At 37.1% G+C, this 21,498-nt stretch overlaps 1 long non-coding RNA gene across 12 annotated transcripts in view; it reads left to right on the top strand.

The window, feature by feature from the left end:
• The window catches only part of LOC141583742 (uncharacterized), a 912,164-nt gene that overhangs the window by 886,265 nt on the left and 4,401 nt on the right, over positions 1-21,498 (top strand). For 11 of the 12 annotated variants that reach the window (XR_012516618.1, XR_012516614.1, XR_012516624.1 and 8 more), the window contains one exon: positions 11,957-12,020. The exons of the other annotated variant lie outside the window; for it this stretch is intronic. This is a non-coding gene — a long non-coding RNA (uncharacterized LOC141583742). The remainder of the gene's footprint in view (positions 1-11,956; positions 12,021-21,498) is intronic. 12 annotated transcript variants of the gene reach the window in all.

Below are 21,498 nucleotides of genomic sequence, written 5' to 3'. Positions count from 1 at the left end.
TTAGAGACATGAATTCTGTTCCTGACGGTCATACTAATGAGGTATGTCACCTCAGGTAAATTACTCATCTCGCTGGCTGCTGCTGCTTCTTTGAAATAATCGAACTAGGCTATGTGACCCTTGAGAATGAGGGGACTGTATGTTTCCAATGCAAAACTGGGACAACTGACATGTGATGGAATTTTTCTTGGGTTCACGAAGTATATTTCACCCACTAAAATAGTCATATAGCTGAGTTCTGTAGGTACAATGAGACAAAATGTTTGAAATCAGGAAAGTCTCAGAAAATTCGGGACATATTCTCACCCTATTAATAACATCTCCCTGTAGTTCTAAAATTCTAGTACTTTATGATTCAAGGCAACTTGGTGAAGCACTAACCCCTTTTTCTTTTCTGTTGGTTTTGAATCAGTTTTATTGCATATAATTTAAATACAACTATTTACTCATCTTAGAACTCAGTTCTATGAGTTTGGACAAATGCATACAGTAGTATCCATCACCAGAAAAATGTAAAACATTTCCATCACCCAAAAATTCACCTCAAGCTCCTATGTAATCAATCCCCTCCTCTAATTCGCAGTTCCTAGAAACAACCGAATCTGTTTTCTACCTCTATAGTTTTGTCTTTTCCAAATGTCATATAAAAGGAATCATACAGTATGTAACACTTTTATTTAGCATCATAAATTTAAGATTCGTTCATGTTGTATATGTCAGTAGTTTATTTACGTCGCTGAGAGGTTGTGGTAGGAAGAATAATAACAGCCCCCCAAGATGTTCATACCCTAATCCCTGGAACCTATGAATATCTTGCCTTAAATGATAAAAGAAATTTTGTAGATACTATTAAGATTTTGAACCTTAAAATGGAGAGATTATCCTGAATTATCTGAGTGAGCTTAATCTAATCATATACATCCTTATTAGAGAGTAGTAAAGGGAAATACAGATGAAAGAAGGAACAGAGATTAGAAGACCGACACAGATTCCACCAATTATTGCTGGCTTTGAAAATGGAGGAGGAGAGGGGCCAAAGTCAAGGAACACGGGTGGCCGTCCCTATTACCTTTGAAATTTATGTGGAAGCCATGTTTTTCTCACATACATTGTGTTAAATTTGAGTTCGTGAGTACATCTTGACTCCTGTTTTAAATGTTTCTTTCTCTTCTGTCTGCTGGGCAGTTTATACTTCCTAATTATTCCTAGTAAATACAATACATAAATTGTCACTAACTATAGGAGTTTTAGACTATTAACTAATATAAGAAGCTTTTCAGTTGGCCCTAGATTCTAAGGCTCCTTCTGCCACTTACTAACCAGGTGTATGTAGCAAGTAGCTAAACATCTCTAAGCTTCAGTTTTCAACTTGTAAAAAGTGGGAAACAAAGATTATTGTTATGAGGATTAAATAGTGTTGTGTCAAATGTTTGCTTAGTACAATGCCTAGCCTAAAGAAAGCACCCGAGAAATGATGGTTTTATTATTATTACAATTTTTAGTAACAAACATTCCCAATTGTAGTCTTATGTCTTTATATTTTCAAATATAAGGATCTTTTATGGGACATACTTATTAATACCCACATGACCAGTAATGCCAGGCATAATTCTTGTCAATAGTCAATAGAACAATTGATCTCTCTCTCCTTCGGAGCTCATTTTCTAAGTAGACAGTTTTTATTGCAGTTGTGAAAAGCTTGAAATTTGTCTTCAGCCAAACGAGTGTCACATTTTATTACTGACCATTGCAAGTCCTGTGACTTTGGGCATGCCATTTAACCTCTTCGAACTTGATAAAAATAATCTCCAACTCTTGAAGTTGTCATGAGATTCTAAGATGAACACATAGTTCGCACTTTGCATACATAATTTTCTTCTCCAAAACAGAAATTTGGAGATTATACATTATAATATGGCTCATAAATAAATCAATGATATAAATAGAAATATATGTATAATTTGATGTTCATTATCTGCAGTTAACTTTTTCAAGTGCTAATTTACAATGCAGAGTTCTCACTCAATGTACTTCAGTTCTACAGAAACAATGAAAGAAATTCTTTCCTTTGCATTTCATAGGTGTTTATGAGGACAGAAGTGCTTTGAGTCATTGTTGTTCCAACTGTGAAGCAAATTAGTCCAATTGTAGCCTGGTATTAGCTCAGTGAACCTTGAAAGAACATGGGAATCCTGGTGGGATGAAGAGCTAGGTACCCATTTCAACTCAGTTGTTTCTTGTATAGCTGCAACATATGTGTATTCCTTGCTGATAGTCTTTTAATGTGTCTTATGCACAGACGTCTGAGAGAATGGACATTCAAACTCCCTCTTTATCTCTTTTCGTTTTGATATACTTAGTCCCAACAAAGGCAGGAACTGGGTTTGACTAGACCGCATTATGGAGATGCTAAAAGTTGGCCCATACCCTGTGTGGCAGACAGAACTATGAATTAATTAGCAGACAGGGAGCCTTTGAAAGTTAGTAACGGCTAACACAGCTAGCTGTTCTTGTACCCTGTATGAATTAATATAATATTTCACTTTTACCATCAACGTACTTTTATGTGAACAGAAGAAAAAGGAGAGAGCAAATAGAATTAGTGCCTTTTGAAAATATCTTTTTTAAAAAACTCTGTTTTTCAGAGTTTTTTATTCATCCTTACAATATTCGTTTCAATTATAATCCATAGAACCCTCATAGCCTCTACCAAACTTATTTTACCTTAAACAGCTCTACTTTTAGTTATTTTACATATTTTGCTTCTAATAATGATCTGAAAGTTTTTACTAATAAAGTTTTTCAGTCACATAAGATTTTTATTTGTCTTCTTAGACAAAAAGTTTTTCAGTTGCATTTATAAGATTTTTCTTTTTCTTTTTAGGACATGATTGTCTGGCACAAACTAGGGAGAAATCTTCACCAGAAACTTTTCTTCTAGCTTTCTAAATTGAGATATATACAGAAAGGTCAATCTAGAATTTCAGTTCTCTCATGAAAATTACAGCTCTCTTTTCTCACACATGTATATGGAGCTCATACTGACAAAGTGCATCACATGCTGAATGCATCCTTGTAATTCATGCTTCAAGAATAGTTGAGCCAAATCTTCAGACTTCAGAATTTCCCATTGTCCTGTGAAACATAAGAAATATAATTGGAGTACATTATTATAGTACAAAATATATTTCTAAGAACTTAATTTTTCTAAGAAAGAGAGCATTAACATTTTCAACATAAGGATAAAGAAGGATGTATACTGTCATGTAGGTGAAATAGCCAAGTTAGCATAGTGCATGTAGCATGTGCTCAATTGATAAAAGAGAGTTTTGGCAATTAAGGGAAGCAAAATGGAGAGTGAGCTTTTGGTATTCTCAGATGACTAGGAGATAAGGGTGGTTAAAAGTTTCTCATCCCAATTTTTACCAATCATTCTGGTGTCAGATTAAATGTAAATGTTTTTCTGAAAAGCCTTCTTGGAACTTCTCAATAGAAATCACACCCTTTTCTACAATCCAGTATACTTAGTTTGTATGCATTTGTTAATGTCTCCTTGATGTCTTCTGCTTAGACACTCTGTGTATGTTGGTTTCATGAACGTGATTTGTCCTTTAGTCCAAGTCCAAATGCCACTTCTTCTCTGGGGACTTGCTCGGCATCCTAAAACAATCCAATTTTACATAATCTTTTCTGTAACTTCTTTGCTATTGTACCTGTATTATAGAAGCTTTCATAGATTTTCAACTTAGCTATGTACTTTTCCAGATTCCACTTCTTTGCCTTTGTTCCTTGCTTCCTGAAATATCTTAAAACCCTTACAAGACAAGGTCAGTTTCTTGTTAATTTTGAGTCCCCTCAAATCCCAACACAGAGCTGGCATACAATAGTCTTTAATTTTTACATAAATATGCATTGCCTTATCTTGTTTGTCTCCATCAGTTGGCCTTTTTTAAATTTTGATAAGAGTGTATAATGAAATACATATCTCCTCAATATGTATTTCATTGTATGCTCATTAAAATAAAAAAAACTTCTGGTACTGTTTTCATAATGTATATATGTACATGTATTAATATATATTTCATAAGAATTACTTTTATAACTAACATTTACTGGCTGCTTATTATTAATATATGACAAGTACTGTTCTAAATGCTTCGTGTGTATTTGCTCATTTAAATCTATGACAATTCTATAAAGTGACAAATACTCTATATTATCATCTGTACTTGTAAATGAGAAACTTGAAGCAAAGAAAGGTTGAGAGACTTGGCCAACCATCACATAGATAAGTGATAATTGGCAGAGCCACTTTTAAATTTGAAACTCAGAAGATCTGGCCCTGGAGACTATGTGTTTAATCCATAAACTAATTTGCATATTCACAAATCCTACACTATTTTTATACCTTATACCAAGAATTATGTATTTTGAACATGATACTCATAGTTTTCATTCTAACAAACATGTGAAATAGAAATGAGAACATAATAAAATATAGAAAATATAAATGAAGTTCTGGTATTTTCTTGCTGAACTACAGTGGATGTTCCCATGTATGCTGGGAGTGCCACATTCCACTGGATCCCATTAATGGGATTATCTAAACCAGTAAATCATCTACCAATACTTTTAAAGTCTCTCTCACTAACCAGCCCTTCTTTTTATTAAAACCTAGGTAATTGACCCAAGAACAGAAAACCAAATACTGCATGTTCTCATTCCATAAGTGGGTGCTAAACAGTGAGAACACATGGACACAGGGAGGGGAACATCACACACTGGGGCCTGTTGAGGTATGGCTGAGGCTAGGGGAGAGATAGCAGAAGTTGGGGGGCATTGAGGAGGGATAACAGGAGAAATACCTAATGTAGATTATGGTGGAGTGGGGGGATGGATGCAGCAAACCACTGTGGCTTTTGTATACCTATGTAACAAACCTGCATAATCTGCACATATACCTCAGAACTTAAAATATAATTTTAAAATTCTCATTTAAAAAACCCTAGGTTAATATGAACAAAATATTTCAAGTGACAAAAATAATTTATGTACTATCAGTAAAAACAGCTGGTTAGCTAGAATGCTTCCATAAATAAAGATGAGGCACAGGAGGGAATGAGTTTAGGATGTAAATAGCTGTCCTATGAAAAGTCACTCCACATCAGACCAAGAGTGTTTCTTTTTATTTATCTATTTCTGATTGGGTTACCGATGATCTTTTGGGAATTATTAGAATATAATAAAGCATTCTATTCTCCTGATTTTTTTTAGATTTTAATCATTGCCATTGTTTCCATGGAGGTATGTAAATTCAAATTTTTAATATGAAATGACATGATGGAGCAAAGAGCTGTCAACTTGATTTTGTGATGGTCATAAACAAAAGCCTAGTTCTGGCAAAGTGCTTTGGGGAAACTCTTTTATATTTAGGCCATCAGTTTCTTTACCTGTAAAAGAAACTCAGTGCCTTGAACACAGACGCACTCAATTTTTTCTTGAAGAAGGAATGGGAGACAGGTGGAAGGAAGGTGTTCAAGTACATGGTTATGCTCCTTTTCTGCTCTAAAATTTCCTGACTCTGATTTCTAAAACTTTGTCTTGGGTTTCAAATCGAAAGACTTGTGGATTTAGTAACCAACTTTTTGCTTACCCTAACTATGGATCCAGCTGCATTTACATGTGGTATTTCATGCTACAGTCATGCTATAGGACTTACAAAGACCAAAAATCAATTCTCACTGGTTACACTGTTTGCAGTTATCAAGGTATTGAGCACCTAAGTCTGTCTATGAACATTTTAAGACCCTCTTCAAACAAGAACTCTTCACAGGCATACACAAAGTGCAATCAAGCTAACTGATAATGCGGCCAGGACTTCTAGTTAATATTCATTGGCACTCCTTACATTCTCCCATTTCCAGTTTGCATTAGGGAAAGAATTTATTACTTGATGCTGATTTCATTTAAAAGCTTGAACTTGAGAAGCAACTTTATTTAAAATAGAATTTGATGCAGAATAAGTTAGAGGGTGATTCTGACAGCATCTAGCCTCTCTGTCTGACAATCTAACAATGGGCGCTCTTACAGACAGGGATGACGATGATTGAAAGATTTCAATTTCTTCTAATCTTTACACATGGAACTTCAAGAATTTGAATCACCATAGATTAAAAAATAGGCACTGTCAACTGTTTTCCAAATTTAATGATTCCTGTAGAGGTGAAACTTAGCAAAAGCTTCTTTGTAAAATATTATATACTGTCCTTTTGTCTGAATTATTCTAACACAAAGTACCAAAACCCTTTTTCTGGGCCTTTTGGATATTTCCCAAATTGCACCTAAGAATTTGAATGTGTGAGCAGTAGCCCAGAGACCCCTCTCATTAAATACCTGAATACTGTGAGTGTGAAAAGCATTCTTTTGAAATGATTTAATTTCCCAATTTAGTGATTATACTTCCAGATATAGTTATGTATTAGCCAAGGATATCATTCCTCTCACTTGTAATTATGTAGTGTCACTACAAAACTGTCTGTGCAATATAAGAAATCAGTGATTAAACCTTGATTCAGCAAAGTTTCTTCATCAGTTGTTGGAACAGGTGTTGGGATTATTTTCTGTTGGTATTTTGCTTGGTTACTGGACTATTAATCAGTTTGTATGAAAGTAGAGATGATATATTTTCTTAGCCTGAAATCCTTTGTATTTTGGGTTTTCATGACATTTAATGTAATAAATAACTACCCTTGGGTCATTAAAAGCAAGAAGATAAAGTTTTCCCTTTTTCCTGACACAGCAGAGCTCTGATTAAGAATAAAGGCACAAGGTGATTTCTTTTGCTATGAAATCTCCTTTGGGTTGAGAGTGATATAGAGTTTTATTTCAAATGGAAACAGCAATGACAGGAAGCCACTAATGAGTTTAATTCATGTTGGCATGTGCTAATAAAACTATTAAAATTTTCTCAGAATTCTAATCATTGCACTCTGTCTTATATAAGGGTGGAAATACATTTTTGTTAGAAGGAATAAAGACTTATTTGAACCCAATCTAATGATTTTGTAAATACTACTACTTCCTTAATCAGAATAAAACATTGTAATACTACATAGTGCTCTATGCATATTGATGTTTCTGACTGAAATCCTCTTATTTAGCTTCTTTGCAATTTTACCATTAATTTCAAAATTTAATAATATTCACTTAATTTTTAAAATTTTCATGATTTTTTTCTCAAAATATTAATAATTTATTTCCACTAATCATTTTTGTATTTTATTTGACCACCCTCTATTACTCCCCTCCTTCTCTCCCTCTCATTCTTACTTAAATGATTCACAATTTTCAAATAAAAATTTAGGAAAATTTGTTTGAGCTTATGTCAAACTGTTATTTCGAAGTTTGCAAGAAGCGAGGGCTAAGCTGGCCAATTGAAATATTCTTCCTCAGTAAGGACAATTTCAAAGTGAAAAGATTGACTAGACAATTAATGGTATCTGGATACAAAAAAAAAAAAAGAACATCTAGCTAATGAACATAGACACTTGACTAATAACCAATGAGTGGTTAGCTAATTTTAGAAGAAGTCTTAGTATTGTTAAACTTTATTAAAAATTGCTTGAGCATTTTATCAGCACCAAAATTTCTTCCTAGAAGATTGATTTAAGTATCTCTGGTCAAAAAAGTTTTGTCCTCAACCAGATTTGGGATAATCCTTCTTTATAAATTACTAAAGATAGAAGAGATTTAACTTTAAAGAAATTTTCAAATTAAACTTATATCCCATTTGTTTATTTAAATCAGCTTTATTTACCTGTAATTGACATATAATAAAGTGCATATACTTACAGTGTACACTTTTATGTTTTGACACATGAATATACCCATGAAACCATCACTACAGTCAAAATAATCAACATATCCATCACCCCCACTAGTTTCCTTGTGTCTTTTGAATTTCTCCTTCATGCTTCCTCTCCGCATCCTCAGAAAAACACTGAACTGCTTTCTGTAATCATAATTAATTTTTATCTTTATTTCCTAGCATTTTAGATAAATGAATATATATATTCTTTTTGGAGGACTGCAGGAGAATCTGGCTTCTTTCATGCAGCATAGTTATTTTGCGATTCATTGATGTGTTGCATGTGCCACTGGTTCATTGCTTTTTACTGCACAGTGTAATTTTGTTCCGTGGATATAACACTATTTGTTTACCCACTCACATGTTGGTGGATGTTTGAGTAGTTTTCAGCTTTTGGAAAATGTCAAGAAAAGATTCTAGGAACAACTGTGTGCAAGTGTTTGTGTGTACATATGTTCCATTTCTTGTGAATAAATACCTAGAATTTGAATGGCTGGATTTTATAGCTGTGTCTGTTTATCATTTTAAGAAACATCAAACTACTGTGCAAGATGGTTGTGTCATATTACACTCCTACCAGCATTGTATAAAAGTTTAGCATCCTCCATACCCTTGCCAACACTTGGGATGGTGAGCCTTTTTAATCTTATCTAATCTAATAGCTGTGTGGTAATATCTCGTGGTGGTTTTACTTGCCTTTCCCTAAGAACTAATCACATTGAGGATCACTTCATGTGTCATCCATGTAGCTTCTTTGGTGAAGTATGAATTCAACTCTTTTACCCTCCTTTTAAAAAATTGTTTTTTTTATATGATTAAGTTTTGAGAGTTCTTTAGCTATTTTACACATGAGTTTTTAAAACATAATTTGCATATATTTTCCCCTGGTTTGTGGCTTTTCTTTTCATTCTCTTAAAATTGATTTTTCACAGTGCAAAATGTTTTAAATTTTAATTAAATCTAAATTATTGATCTATAATGGATTTTTTTTTTTTTTGGTGTAGTATCTAAGAAATCTTCACCTAACCCAGAGACATAAAGCTTTTCTTCTTTGTTTTCTTCAAAAGATGTTCTAGTTTTAGGTCTATGCTATGGTTTCAATGTACCTATTTCACAAAAGTCATATGTTGAAAATTCCCAATGTGATATTATTACAAGATGTGGCCTTTGGGAGATAATTAAGTCATGAAGTCTCTACCCTCATGAGTGGGATTAGTGCCCTCATAAAAGAGACTTAAGAGAGCTTGTTTACCTCTTTCTTCTCATGAGATTGCAGCAAGAAGGCTCCATCTATAAATCTGCTGACTCTTTGATCTTGGACTTCCCAGCATCCAGCACTATAAATGACAATTTCTGTTGTTTATAAATTACCCAGTCTAAGGCATTTTATTATTGGAACCTGAATGGACTAAGGCAGTCTATGGTCTTTGAGTTAATTTTTCTACATCACATAGTATGTGGTAGGAATTAAAATTATTTTGGTTCTTTTTATTTTTTATAGTACCAAATTTTCCAGCTCCATTGGTTGAAGTGATTATCCTTTCTCCACTGAATTATCTTTGTATATCTGTTGAAAATCAGTTGTCCAACTATATGTGGGTCTATTTCTGTTTTCTGTTTTGTTCTGTTCCTCCAGTTGTCTGTTTTGACAGAAAACCATACTTGAAAACCCGATAAATGTCATTTTCTAAAAAGTCTTGACATAAGATGTCATTAATTCTCTAAAGTTTTTTTCTTAATTTTCAAAGTCTTGGGGGCCTATTATAGGTTTTTTGCATTTGCAAATAAATTTTAGAATCAGGTAAGGCATGGTGGCTCATGCCTGTAGCACTTTGAGAAGCTGAGGCAGAGATCACTTGAGGTCAGGAGTTCAAGACCAGCCCGGCCACCATGGTGAAACCCCCTGTCTACTAAAAACAGAAAAATTAGGCATGGTGGTGCATACTTGCAGTCCCAGCTACTGGAGAGGCTGAGGCAGGAGAATTGCCTGAACCTGGGAGGTGGAGGCTGCAATGAGGCTGAGATCACACCACTGCACTACACCGTGGGCCACAGAGCAAGACTCTATCTTAAGAAAATAAATTAGAATTAGTACATAATTTCTTTAAAAAATTCTGTTGGGATTGTGATTAGTCAGTTTGGGGTCTATGGACACCAACAATAATGGATTTTTTAACCCATGGAATGGTGTAACTCTACATTCATTCGGTCTTTAATTTCTCTCAGCAATGTTTTATAGTTTTCAGTGTACAGATCTTGTACATATTTTGTGAAACATTCATCTTCATGTATTACATTTGATATTATATTATTGGAAATTTTTTTTGTAAATTTCAGTATCTAATGTTTTGTTGCTAGACTATAAAAATATAATTGGTTTCTTTATGTAGTTTTTATATTCTGTAGCCTTGCTAAGTTCACATATTAATCAGTTCTATTACCTTTTTTGTAGATTCAGATGGATTTTTACTTAGACAAGCATCTGCAAATAAAGACAGTTTTAACCTTCTTCTATATAATTTGGATGCCTTTTATTTCTTGCCATATTGGACTGGTTAGAACCTCCACTACAATGTTGAATAGAAGTGATAGGCGCTGACATCCTTGCCTTTCCCTGATCTTAATTAGAAAGCATTCAGACTTTCATCATTAAGCATAATACCAGCTCCAGGATTTTGCAGATGTCTTCGATCAGGTTGAAGAAATTTCTTTCTAGTCCCAGTTTGCTTAAAGTTTTTATAGGAATTGATGTTGAATTTTGTTGAATGCTTTTTGTATGCAATTGAGATGATCATATGGTTTTTATATTTTAGTTTATTAGTATGGTTAATATGGCTACATCAACTGCTTTTGTACGAAGTAAATATCTTTTAATGTATCTTTATTGTAAAGTTGCTCTGGCTATTTCAGTATATCTGCAAGTCATTTGCAAAAGTCTCCTAGAATATAGGCAAGTAATAAAATTTAAATGTTTTCTAAAATAACTAGTAAAGACTTTCTGTCTTACTGCTAACTTTACTAGAAGCATTATAACCTCAGCTACAGTTTATTTATTTAAATTGTGTTTTTCATGATTTACTTTTTGTTATTCTCTTTGACATACTCCGTGCTACTTTGAGTTAGTCTCCTAGCTGGGTGCCAGTTGGTTTTCAATTAATTTGAATTGTTTGGTAAAATTTCATATGTAGTTAAACATAGATATAAACTAAGACCTAGCAAGTTTGGTTTTAGGCATTTATCCAAGAAAAATGAAAACAAAAATACACCAAAAGACTTAGACAAAGGTGCGTACTATATAATTCCACTTAAATGAATTTCAAGAACAGGTAAAACTAATCTTTTAAAACCAGAATACTAATTGCCTGTGAGAGGTGTGTATTGACAGGAAGAGATATCAGGAAGCTTTCTGGGGTGCAGACATGTTCAATATCCTGATGGAAGTGTTGCTTTCAGGGATATAGTGATTTCTTAAAAATATTGATCTGAGTGTATACATAAAATCTTATGTTTTACTCTATGTAAACTGTACAATTAGTCATATATATACATATAATGTATAGATTTGTAAATCAGTACATATGTATACAATGTAATTAATAATACAAAGTATACATATATGTAACTATTTAATTCTATGCCAGGTGAAGTTTATATTAAAAATGTTATATATAAATGTATATTAATTTTTAAAAATTATTTAAAATTTTCAAAAAATGAATTTCTGTATCAGTAAGGATTTTTTTTGTTATAAGTATTGGAAAATGACTCTGACTCTTATAAGCAGAAAAAGAATTCAGCAGAAGGAGATTCACATCTCACAAAACAGGCATATGGACAGAAATAAGGAAGCGTGTGTGCCTGTCATTAAAATATATGTATAATATACATATGTATACAGAGAGAGAGAGAGAGATGACCCTTGAACAACACAGGTTTGAGCTGCTTGGGTACACTTATATGTGGATTTTTGTCAGTAAAAGTTATACCCAGTGTGTTTGTTCTCCTGCCTCTTCTCTTATCTCCTCTACATCTTCCTCCTCCTCCACCTCTAAGACAGCAATACCAACCCTTTCTCTTCCTCCTCCTTAGCCTTCTCAACATGAAGACAATGAAGTTGAAGACCTTTGTGATGATCCGCTTCACTTAATAAAGAGTAAATATATTTTTCTTCCTCATGATTTGCTTAATAACATTTTCTTTTCTCTAGCTTAATTTATTGTAATATTACAGTATTTAATACATATAGTACACAAAATATGTGTTAATCTACTGTTATGTTATCAGTAAGGCTTCCAGTCGAGAGCAGGCTGCTAGTAGTTAAGTTTTTGGGGAGTCAAATATTGTACACAAATTTTCAACTGCATGAGGATGTTGGTGTTCCTAATCCACATGTTGCTCAAGATTCAATTTTATATATGACTACAGTTTAAAAAATCTTTGTGTCAGTCCCTCAGGCTTTCATATTGAGGTCATGTTGGTCGAGTTAGGTCACATCCAAGCCCCTCTCATTCCCAGACTGCAATAGAAAGAAGGCCTTTCCTTCCCTCCAAGATTATCCTCAGCAGCAACTTCTATATGCTCTCCTAATAAAAATCAGATAATTAATAGGAAGAGGAGCATGTTGGTTTATGGAAAGCCAAAACAAAACCAAACAAAATCATATTTACACACACACACACAGCTTCCCATCACATTATCTCTCTTGTATTTTGTCTCTATATACCTGATCTTGGAACAAAGTAGAACACAGTGTTTAGGGGAAGGAAGTGTTAGAAATAGAGAAAGAAATGGGTTGACCTGGCTTTATTCTTGACATGGGAAATCAAAAGCAAATTGATAGGACAAATGACCTATAGAGCATTTATTGTGCTAGACAGCGTAGGACCTAAACAATTAACAAGTCATAAGTTTAAATCTTAAGTCTCCCTCATAGCTTTTTGACCTTTAGCAAGCTTCTTATCTTTTCTGACTCCATGCTTTTCAACTACAAAATGGAAGTAGCATCTGTCTCCCAGGTTCTTACAAAGATTAAATTGAGAACATGTATGTAAAGCATACAGTGTGACACACTAATTCTCAGTGGTTACTTGCCAAATACTCATTATTTTCCCATCTCTCTTCTTTAGAATACTGTGTTACTTTTGATTCATCCCTACTACTACCACCCTGCTAAAAGGGGTTGTAATTTTTTTTTTTTTTTTTTTTTTTGAGACAGGTTCTCACTTGGTTGTCCAGGTTGGAGTGCAGTGGTATTATCAGGGCTCACTACAGCCTCAGCTTCCTGGGTTCAGGTGATCCTCCCAGCTCAGTCTCCTGAGTAGCTGAGACAATAGGCTTGTGCCACCAGGCCTGGCTAATTTTTTTGTATTTTTTGTAGAGACAGGGTTTTGCCATGTTGCCCAGGCTGATCACACACTCCTAAGCTCAAGTAATCCACCTGGTGTGGCCTTCCAAAATGTTGGGATTAAAGGTGTGAGCCACTGCTTCCAGCCTAAAAGGGGTTGTACATCTCAAATACGCTAACTACATGCCATCAGGAAATGGTATTGCTGTCAAGCTCATGCAGTAGCACTGTTCTTGAGGGTGGTTACGTATAGAGATGATAGTTTCTTCTTCATGAAATGTAAGTCCTGATGAGACCACTTACCCTCTATCATTTCTTGTTTCCCAGTTGAGGCACAGTCTGCCTTACACTAAGAATTGATTCCATTGGCTTGTCTGTGTGGCTACTTTATAGTGACACTGGTCTGTGTGTCTAAGTGTGTTTTTGTATTAGCTGGTAGCAGTCTTTCCTTTCTATATTTAGGCTACTATGAAGACTTCTTGTAAGACAGGTCTAGTGGTAAGGAACTCCCTCAACATTTGCTTATCTGAAAAGAATCTTGTTTCTCCTTCACCCAAGAAGCTTAGTTTGACTGGATGTAAAATTCCTGGTTGAAGATTTTTTCTTTAAGAATGTTAAATATAGGCACCCAATCTCTTCTGGCTTACAGGGTTTCAGCTGAGAGGTCCACAGTTAGGCTGATGGGATTCCCTTTGTAGATTACCTACCCTTTCTTTCTAGCTGCCTTTAACATTTTTCTTTCATTTAGAACTTGGAAAATCTGACAATTATGTGTCTTAGGGATAATCTTCTTGTGTAGCATTTGAAACAACACTTCTCAATATATGCAATTCATGGAAGAATCATTTTCCCCCAAAATAAGCGATCTAAAACTCAAAGAGAAATAAATGTTTTACATTAAAAGTTGTAGAAAAACACTGAAAAAAATCAAAAACAGGCTTTGTTTGCAGAGCTTATAGCTTGCAGTGAATGCCAAGAATGAAGTACTCAGACAATTCCAGCTGAGCAGGGCTAGGGGGTAACTCTTCTAAGAGAGTCCACCCCAGCATCCGTCCACCAAATATTTATTGAACGGGCTTGTATTTACTACAAACATCCATTAGATGGTCATTTGAGGTGGGTTGCTGAGGCACCTGTGACCTTGGACACATTCAAACCACATTCTCAGGAGGCTATTTTCAGCGTTCCTTATCACACCACACTCTCCACTCCCTGTGCTGTTTTCAGGGTCAAGGAGTTTCATTCCCATGACAAACAAACAACGTGCACACAATGTGTCAGTATTTTTTCATGCCCCAACCTCAAATGCCATGTACGTAAGCTTGAATATGTTGCCATGTAACCCCTACATTTCCCCCTTCTTTAATTCTTAGAGCATGCTGGTCATCCAATGCAAGGTAAGCTTCTATGGTTCTTCTCTGGTAGTAGATGTGTCAGGTGGCAGCACAAAGCCACCTGCAGATGCCTAGCAAACAGATACAAAAAAGAATCAGTATAGCGGCCATCACCCAAATGCGTATGTTTAACTTAGGCAACCAAGTTCGGGTTTAACCATCAAAGGCCTTCTTACAATGATGAAGGGTACTTGTTTGTAATTACTGCAACGATTCTTCAAGTTGTTTCTTTAATTCACACTCAAGAGTGGAAATTTGAGAAGACAAATGGTCATGATAAGTCCCCTGCAGATGTGCCTTTCTAAGTAACTGCAAGGTGGAATTTTCTTCCCAGCTCTGGGTTAAATTAACAGGCAGCCACAATTCTGCATGCTGTTTTAAAGGCATGACGTAGGTTATATTTAACTGTGTAATGTTTTGATGAGATAAGCATGTAGCATATCAACTACTGAAAGATATTTTAATAGTGTAAAAGGATTGATTCTGTTCTATATTAGGAACACCTTGCCCAAAGAGAAGTATATAAGGGTGTGTATTACAAATCAAGACTGTATCCGTAACATTATTCTGCAAGGAAAGGTTGTAGTTCCCACCACTATTAATGTATTAATGTATTCACCATGTGAATGAACCTGTTCAAAAAAAAAAAAAAAAAAAAGAACTCCTAATCTCCAAATTTGGGTATAAACAGGGCATAAAGCTTGTTTCCCTTTTAGTTGTAATATTGGTCCTGAAAGCCCATACTTTGACCAGGTGATAGAATTATTGGAGGGACTCCCAAATACAATAGTCTGATTTGCAGACATAAGGTAACCATGGGGGTCCCAATCAAGTAAGGTGCCATTATCAAACAGAGGCCCTTGGCATGGTGCAGGTTGTCTGCATGGAGACCAACAGATGGCCTCAAACTTATATCACCAGTCCCTACTCGGACGATATACAGGAACATCAGGCACTTGTGTAGCTTGATTAGAGACCTCAGTGAGAATAGTGGTAACAGCAGAAATAAAAGTCAGATTTGTAAGCTTGGCATCACTTATGGGCTGATAGTAAAGATACTCCTGAGAAGTGAGAGTAACACACTTACCGTGTGCTATTGTGGAAAAACAAAGAGGGGGATTACTAGACAATAAAATCAAGGAGTCATTAAGTTTAATCCACCTCAGATTTTCAGTTAAGGGGATAATACAGGGGCATCCATTGACCTCCTGTCCAAGAAGAATCATTAGATGACAAAGGTGGGTCAGCATCCCACCACATAATAACATTAAAAACATGGGGACTGGGAACATGACTACAATAAACATGTTCTTGAGCTGATCCCACTAGGCATAGGACAAGAATTATCAGCCACCCCAACATCCATGCCTGTCTTACCTTCTCAGACATTTCCCCAGTTACCACCAGATACATAAGAAATCAGTTCTCTGCAGTTGCAGGGGCTTCCACGGCAGCAAGCCGATAGTTGCTTGTTGATCCAATTTCTTTAGCTGTCCTCAGGTAATGTCAGATGCCTTCCTAGTCATCACCATCTTTGTCAGTTGATTCTCCAATGACAAGTACTGTTCTCAAGAGAACCCCATATTCCCCCTTTTTTGTTTGTTGAGATATGTTTTAAGAGTTCGACGAGCTTGTTTAATAATGGTTTAACTGTTTGAGTTATAGGGGATGCCAGTTTTATGTTGTATGTGCCAAAGTTGTAATGTATATGCAAATCAAGCACTAAGATAGCAAGGACCATTATAAGTTTTTATAGTTTGTGGAAGGCCTAAAGTTATAATAGATTTAAACAAATGAGCAATTGCATTTTTAGTTTTTTCTCTGGTCTAGGGGATAGCATGTATTAAGCTTGTATAAGTGTCCACAGTAACGTGGAGAAATTTAAAGCATCCAAAGGGTGGATACTGAGTAACATCAGTTTGCCAGATAGCATTAGGCACCAGACCTTGTGGGTTGGCACCAAACCCTAAGGAAGAATGAGAGAGAGAATGCCATTGGCTATTAGGACAAGGTTCAATAATCCTGAGAGCTTGAGCAACTGTTAAATGAAACTTAACACTTGCATTCTGTGGGAATTCTGATGAAAAAAAGCATGATCAGCTTGAACTCACAAAAATGCAAAAGAATCTGCTTACCACATTTGTGGTTGTACCAGAGCATTAGCTCAAGCATTCCCTTCTTACAAGGGACCAGGTAACCTAGAATGAGAGCAAATATGTGTGACGTGAAGAGGGTGAAGATGGTCACAGAAGAGCTCTTGTGCTGCAAGAAACAAAGCTAGTAAAAATTCGTTAGTAATGCCCTTCACATATGCAAGATCTAAATGAGCAATACTATACACTGCATAGGCAGACTCACTAATTATATTTATTTCCTGGTGAGGAAAAGTTTGTAAGGCCAATATTAGAGCACCTAACTCCGCCGGTTGCATAGTTTTAAATTGTTCCTGGATTTTGTGTTGCCAATTTTGCATGGCATCTTGCCACACTATAGCTATCTTTTCCAGATTTTCATGAACCGTCTGTAAAGACAGTGGTGGCATGGAGCAAGGGCTCAGAGATAACAGTAGACACAAATGTAACAGGCACAGTTTGTGAAAAGTCCAGAAGGGTAGAGGCTGGTAAATGAAAGCTGATATTACCAATAAAGTCAGCCATTACTATTTGCCAATCAAGATCACAAGCTAAGAGAGCATGAAATTGTTCCTTGCTTAATGGTAGGAAAGGTAGCAATGTCATATTCTGACAACTGGAGGCAGTGCCTCTTAATGAGAAGAGAAGCTATTAAATCTGTGGTCTTCTATATGTTTAGAGAGATTATGAGACAGGTACTAGCACATAAAATACAGAAATAGCAAAAGATAAAGCCTACCTGTTAAATTAAGACATGGCAAGGATGGATATTTTAAGTGATTTTTTTAAACCATATTTTGGCCTTTGAAAGTTATTAGAATGTGACTGCAAGTGGCCAGGATAATAAACCTGTACTGAGTTAGCTTAAGTGCGTTAAAAAAAGAAAAGAAAAGAAAAAAAAACCCGAAATATTACTAAATGTCTGTAGGTTCTGGCCATTCTCCTGCATTATCCTTTAGCTGGAATGCTCTAGAAGTGAGCTTGGAAAAGTAGGGCTGTGCCTGGTTTCTTTTCGCCTGCTCCAGGCTCTTTAAGCAGCCTCTCTTTTTAATAGCCTGCCACCTGTTTCTACTCTTGGCCTGAGAGTAAGGAAGACCACAAGTGGCGGCAAGAGGCTGGAGAATCACCAGGTGGTAAAGTGCGTGCCTATGAGCGCAGAGGCAGGAGGGAAGAGGGTAGCAGGCGGGGAGAAGACCACTCTCCTGATCCTCCAGGCCAGCTACGCCCAGAGCCAACCCTGTAAGGTAAGGTACTGAAAATATACTGGGCTTTTTATTATTTTTACCACCGCGAAGCAGAGAGGCTCAGGGGAGGAGCAGACATGCAGCACCGGGTCTGCTTTGAAGTTTCCTAGCCAGAGCGTTTTTAAACATTTTATTAAAACGCGAAACAAACATTCCTTACTGCTGCGTCTGTCTTCTGAAGATGACAGCAGCTGGCAGAGCCTGTCCACCTCAGCCTAGTTAGCATTTAACATATGGCTGTGGGAGAGCACCCCTCGGTAGCGGGCTCCTCCCGCAGAGCTCTACTGTAGGCCGCGCCACACCCCTCTGCCCACCTTCGGCTAGCAAGGTTGGGGTGCGCATGGACTGTTTCTTAGCCCTTTCCCTAGAGGACCAGGGAAGACAAGGAGTTGCTTGTCAGCTGAGAAACACGAGGGGTGGCAGGGAAGGGCAGAAATAGGAAAAGCAGCAGCACAGTAGGCAGCAGGCCACTCTCTGGGCACAGTTACTAAGGCACGTGACCATGGGGCGCTGATTCTCGGGACCGGGCTGGAGCTGCCTGCAGCCACCCAGGGACTCAATCTGTGTCTCTTGGCCTTCCCTCTGTCACCACAGACCCAGAAAGGGGAAACCTGCCCAGACTGCCAGTGACCAAATGGGCACTCCATGGCATCTTAGCAACTCTCCTACCCCAGGCCTCTGTGGGCAGCAAGAAATCTGCAGCTTTCTGGGCTAAAACCCAGGAGGCAGCATGCAGCTTTCCTTTATACTCCAGGAAAACAGTAAAAAGACAAGGCCAGAAAGGCTGATGCTGGAAGTAGGAAGTAAGAACTTGCATATTAGAAAGACAATCATAATCAGCCACTTTCCTTCTCTCCTGGAGGCACCGTCCAGCAGGGAAGTTTGTCAAGAAGCCATTGCTGAGAACACATTTACCCCATCACAGATGTTCACTCACCTGGGATCTTCTCCAAGAACCGCCCCTTGGGCAGCCTGCAATCTTCTCCAGGGGTATGGGAGGCACTGTTGCCTGAATGGGGCCAGCAAACACAGGTCTCTTTAAGGGTGGAGGAAAGGGGGGCAATAGCTTTTCTATTGGGGGAGGAAAAGAGTCCAGTCTGTCTTTATCCTCACTAGAAAAAGCCTCTTCCTTATTCTCCATAGCAGGGAATGAAGTGGGGAGAGAAATCTCTCCCTGTTCTGGTTTCTGTTTTTTCTTCTCCTTTAAATCCCCTGAATTCCCTTCAGGTGGAGATAATGGGTGGTTTGACTCACTGCAATCCGGTAGATAAAGAGGATACAACGCAGAGCATACTAGTGCCCAGGTGGTCAAAATAGTAACACTAGTAAAATGACCTTGCTCATATCCTCTTTTCAGGCAGTGACCGACCTGCTCCTATAACTCTAGATCTAAGGTTTCTTGTTCAGGAAACCAAGGACATTCCTCCCAAATTAAGAGCATAAGCTTGTGTAGAGCTCCAGGCCCTTCAGGGCACTGGATAGCCTTAAGTAGCTGTTGCACTGTTTTAAAAAATATTTTCTGCTCTTTGGTCATTTCTTGACCCGTGATAACCTAACCCCTGATATTTTACCCATGCATCCCATCCTTTTCATGGGAGTCAGGACTGTCCCTTACGGGGATGCCCCAAAAATTGATGAGCTCTCCTCCTTCACACATAACTTCAAGGTGATCATGTCGGGGACACCACTTGCCGAGCTCTTAAATTGCAGTGAACGCCAAGAATTCAGGACTCAAACAATTCCAGCTGAGCGGGGCTGGGGCTAGCTCTTCTAAGAGAGTCTGCCCCAGCTTCCATCCACCAAGTGTTTATTGAAAGGGCTTGTATTAACTACAAACATCCACTAGATGGTCATTTGAGGTGGGTTGCTGAGGCACCTGTGACCTTGTAAACACTCAAACGGCATTCTCAGGAGGCTGTTTTCAGCATTCCTTATCACACCACATACTCCACTCCCTCTGCTGTTTTCGGGGTCAAGGAGTTTGATTCCCATGCACAAATAACATACAGTGTGTCAGTATTTTTTCATGCCTCTACCTCAAATGCCATATACATAAGCTTTCATATACTGCCATGCACCCCCCACATTATTCTGAAAGAGTGGTTCTTAAACATGAGTTTGTCTAAGTGTAATCTAGGCAAGCATCATCTTCAGAATCTCCAGTCTCACTCTAGACACGGTGATTTATTAATTCTGGGACATTGCCCGGGGACCCATATTATTAACAACACTCTCATAATTTTGTTGAGCTAATTCAGAAGGTGTTTCTCCCCCACTAGAAAGGCCTTCCAAGGAGAAGTTTGTGTGTGTGTGTGCTGCTGTTTTTTAACCCGTCAGGGATTTTGCCAAAGGCAGTGGAATAGGATCCATACTGTATCTAGAAAGCAGTGGGTGGTGACCCCTTAAAAGTTACAAAGGATAATCTCAAACTGGTGGCCAGTGACCAAAACCAGTGCAAAAATGTGTTCTTTCTGGCAAAATGGTGTTTCAAATGTTGTCTTTAATATCCTCAGGCTAAGCTAACTTTCTCCGGCTCACCATTGGTGGCTCTTTAGCTCATTTGCAAAGTCAGCCACACTGTATTTACATTTAAGAGATACACAGGTGACCCTGAGGCATTCCAGCTGATGTACTTTGATAATGTAAAAGATTTCTAAGTCATAGAAAACTCAGAGTATGTGAAGTATTTGGAAACTGCCTGATGATGATTGTATTTTCTTTGAGTTCTAAGTAGACCAAGCCAAGCCAATCAGGATCAATTTATGAACTATTTTCTACTCAAAGCTGGCATGTTCTGACAGGTTCATTGTAGGTTGGGCTTCTACTCTTCAATAATAAGCTGGTTTACTTCTCTATTCCTACTACTAGACTACGAGCAATACCTTGGCAGGAACTAGGCGTCTTGTCTAGTCCTCTGAGCCTAGCATACTGCATAGAACTTAATACACGTTTAACTATTTGTTGAAACAAAGAAGGTGAAAAGCAAGGGAAAGAAGGATAGAAGGCAGGAAGGAAAAAAAGGAAGAAGAAAGTGGGCGGGGGAAGGGGGAAAACAGGAAAGGGAGGAAAAAGAACAGAGGCAAGTTATCTGCTGTGAAAAATGTGGGAATGTGACAAATTGATGCCTAATTTCAAGAAAATGAAAAGAATATGGCCTGTTTTAATTAGTAAAGTTTCTAGATACTTCAAACTTAGACATCTTTGAGCAAAGACAAAAAACATGGGGAATTGTGTTTGAGTATCAAGCCCTGAGTTCTCAGTGATTGATAGCATTAGCTTAGATCTTGCTTTATGTAGCTTGAAGGGCTTCCTGCTGGGTTCTGAAATGAAACTAATATCAACTGAGTATTTTACAAGATTATTTCCAGCTTGTGATTAATAATAATGTAGCTACCCATGCAAAATGGTCATCAGCAAAACAGCGATGTGCTATTCATACTTTAATCACAGGCTTTGTCACAGTCTATCAGCACAGTCTCCTCTTGGTGTCTACGTTTTGTTTTTTTCAATTAGAAAA

This window comes from Saimiri boliviensis, chromosome 2 (genome assembly GCF_048565385.1).
Source record: "Saimiri boliviensis isolate mSaiBol1 chromosome 2, mSaiBol1.pri, whole genome shotgun sequence".
Classification (NCBI taxonomy): domain Eukaryota; kingdom Metazoa; phylum Chordata; class Mammalia; order Primates; family Cebidae; genus Saimiri; species Saimiri boliviensis.
The sequence above is the reverse complement of the archived record's forward strand: the minus strand, read 5'-3'. Positions and strand labels throughout refer to the sequence as shown.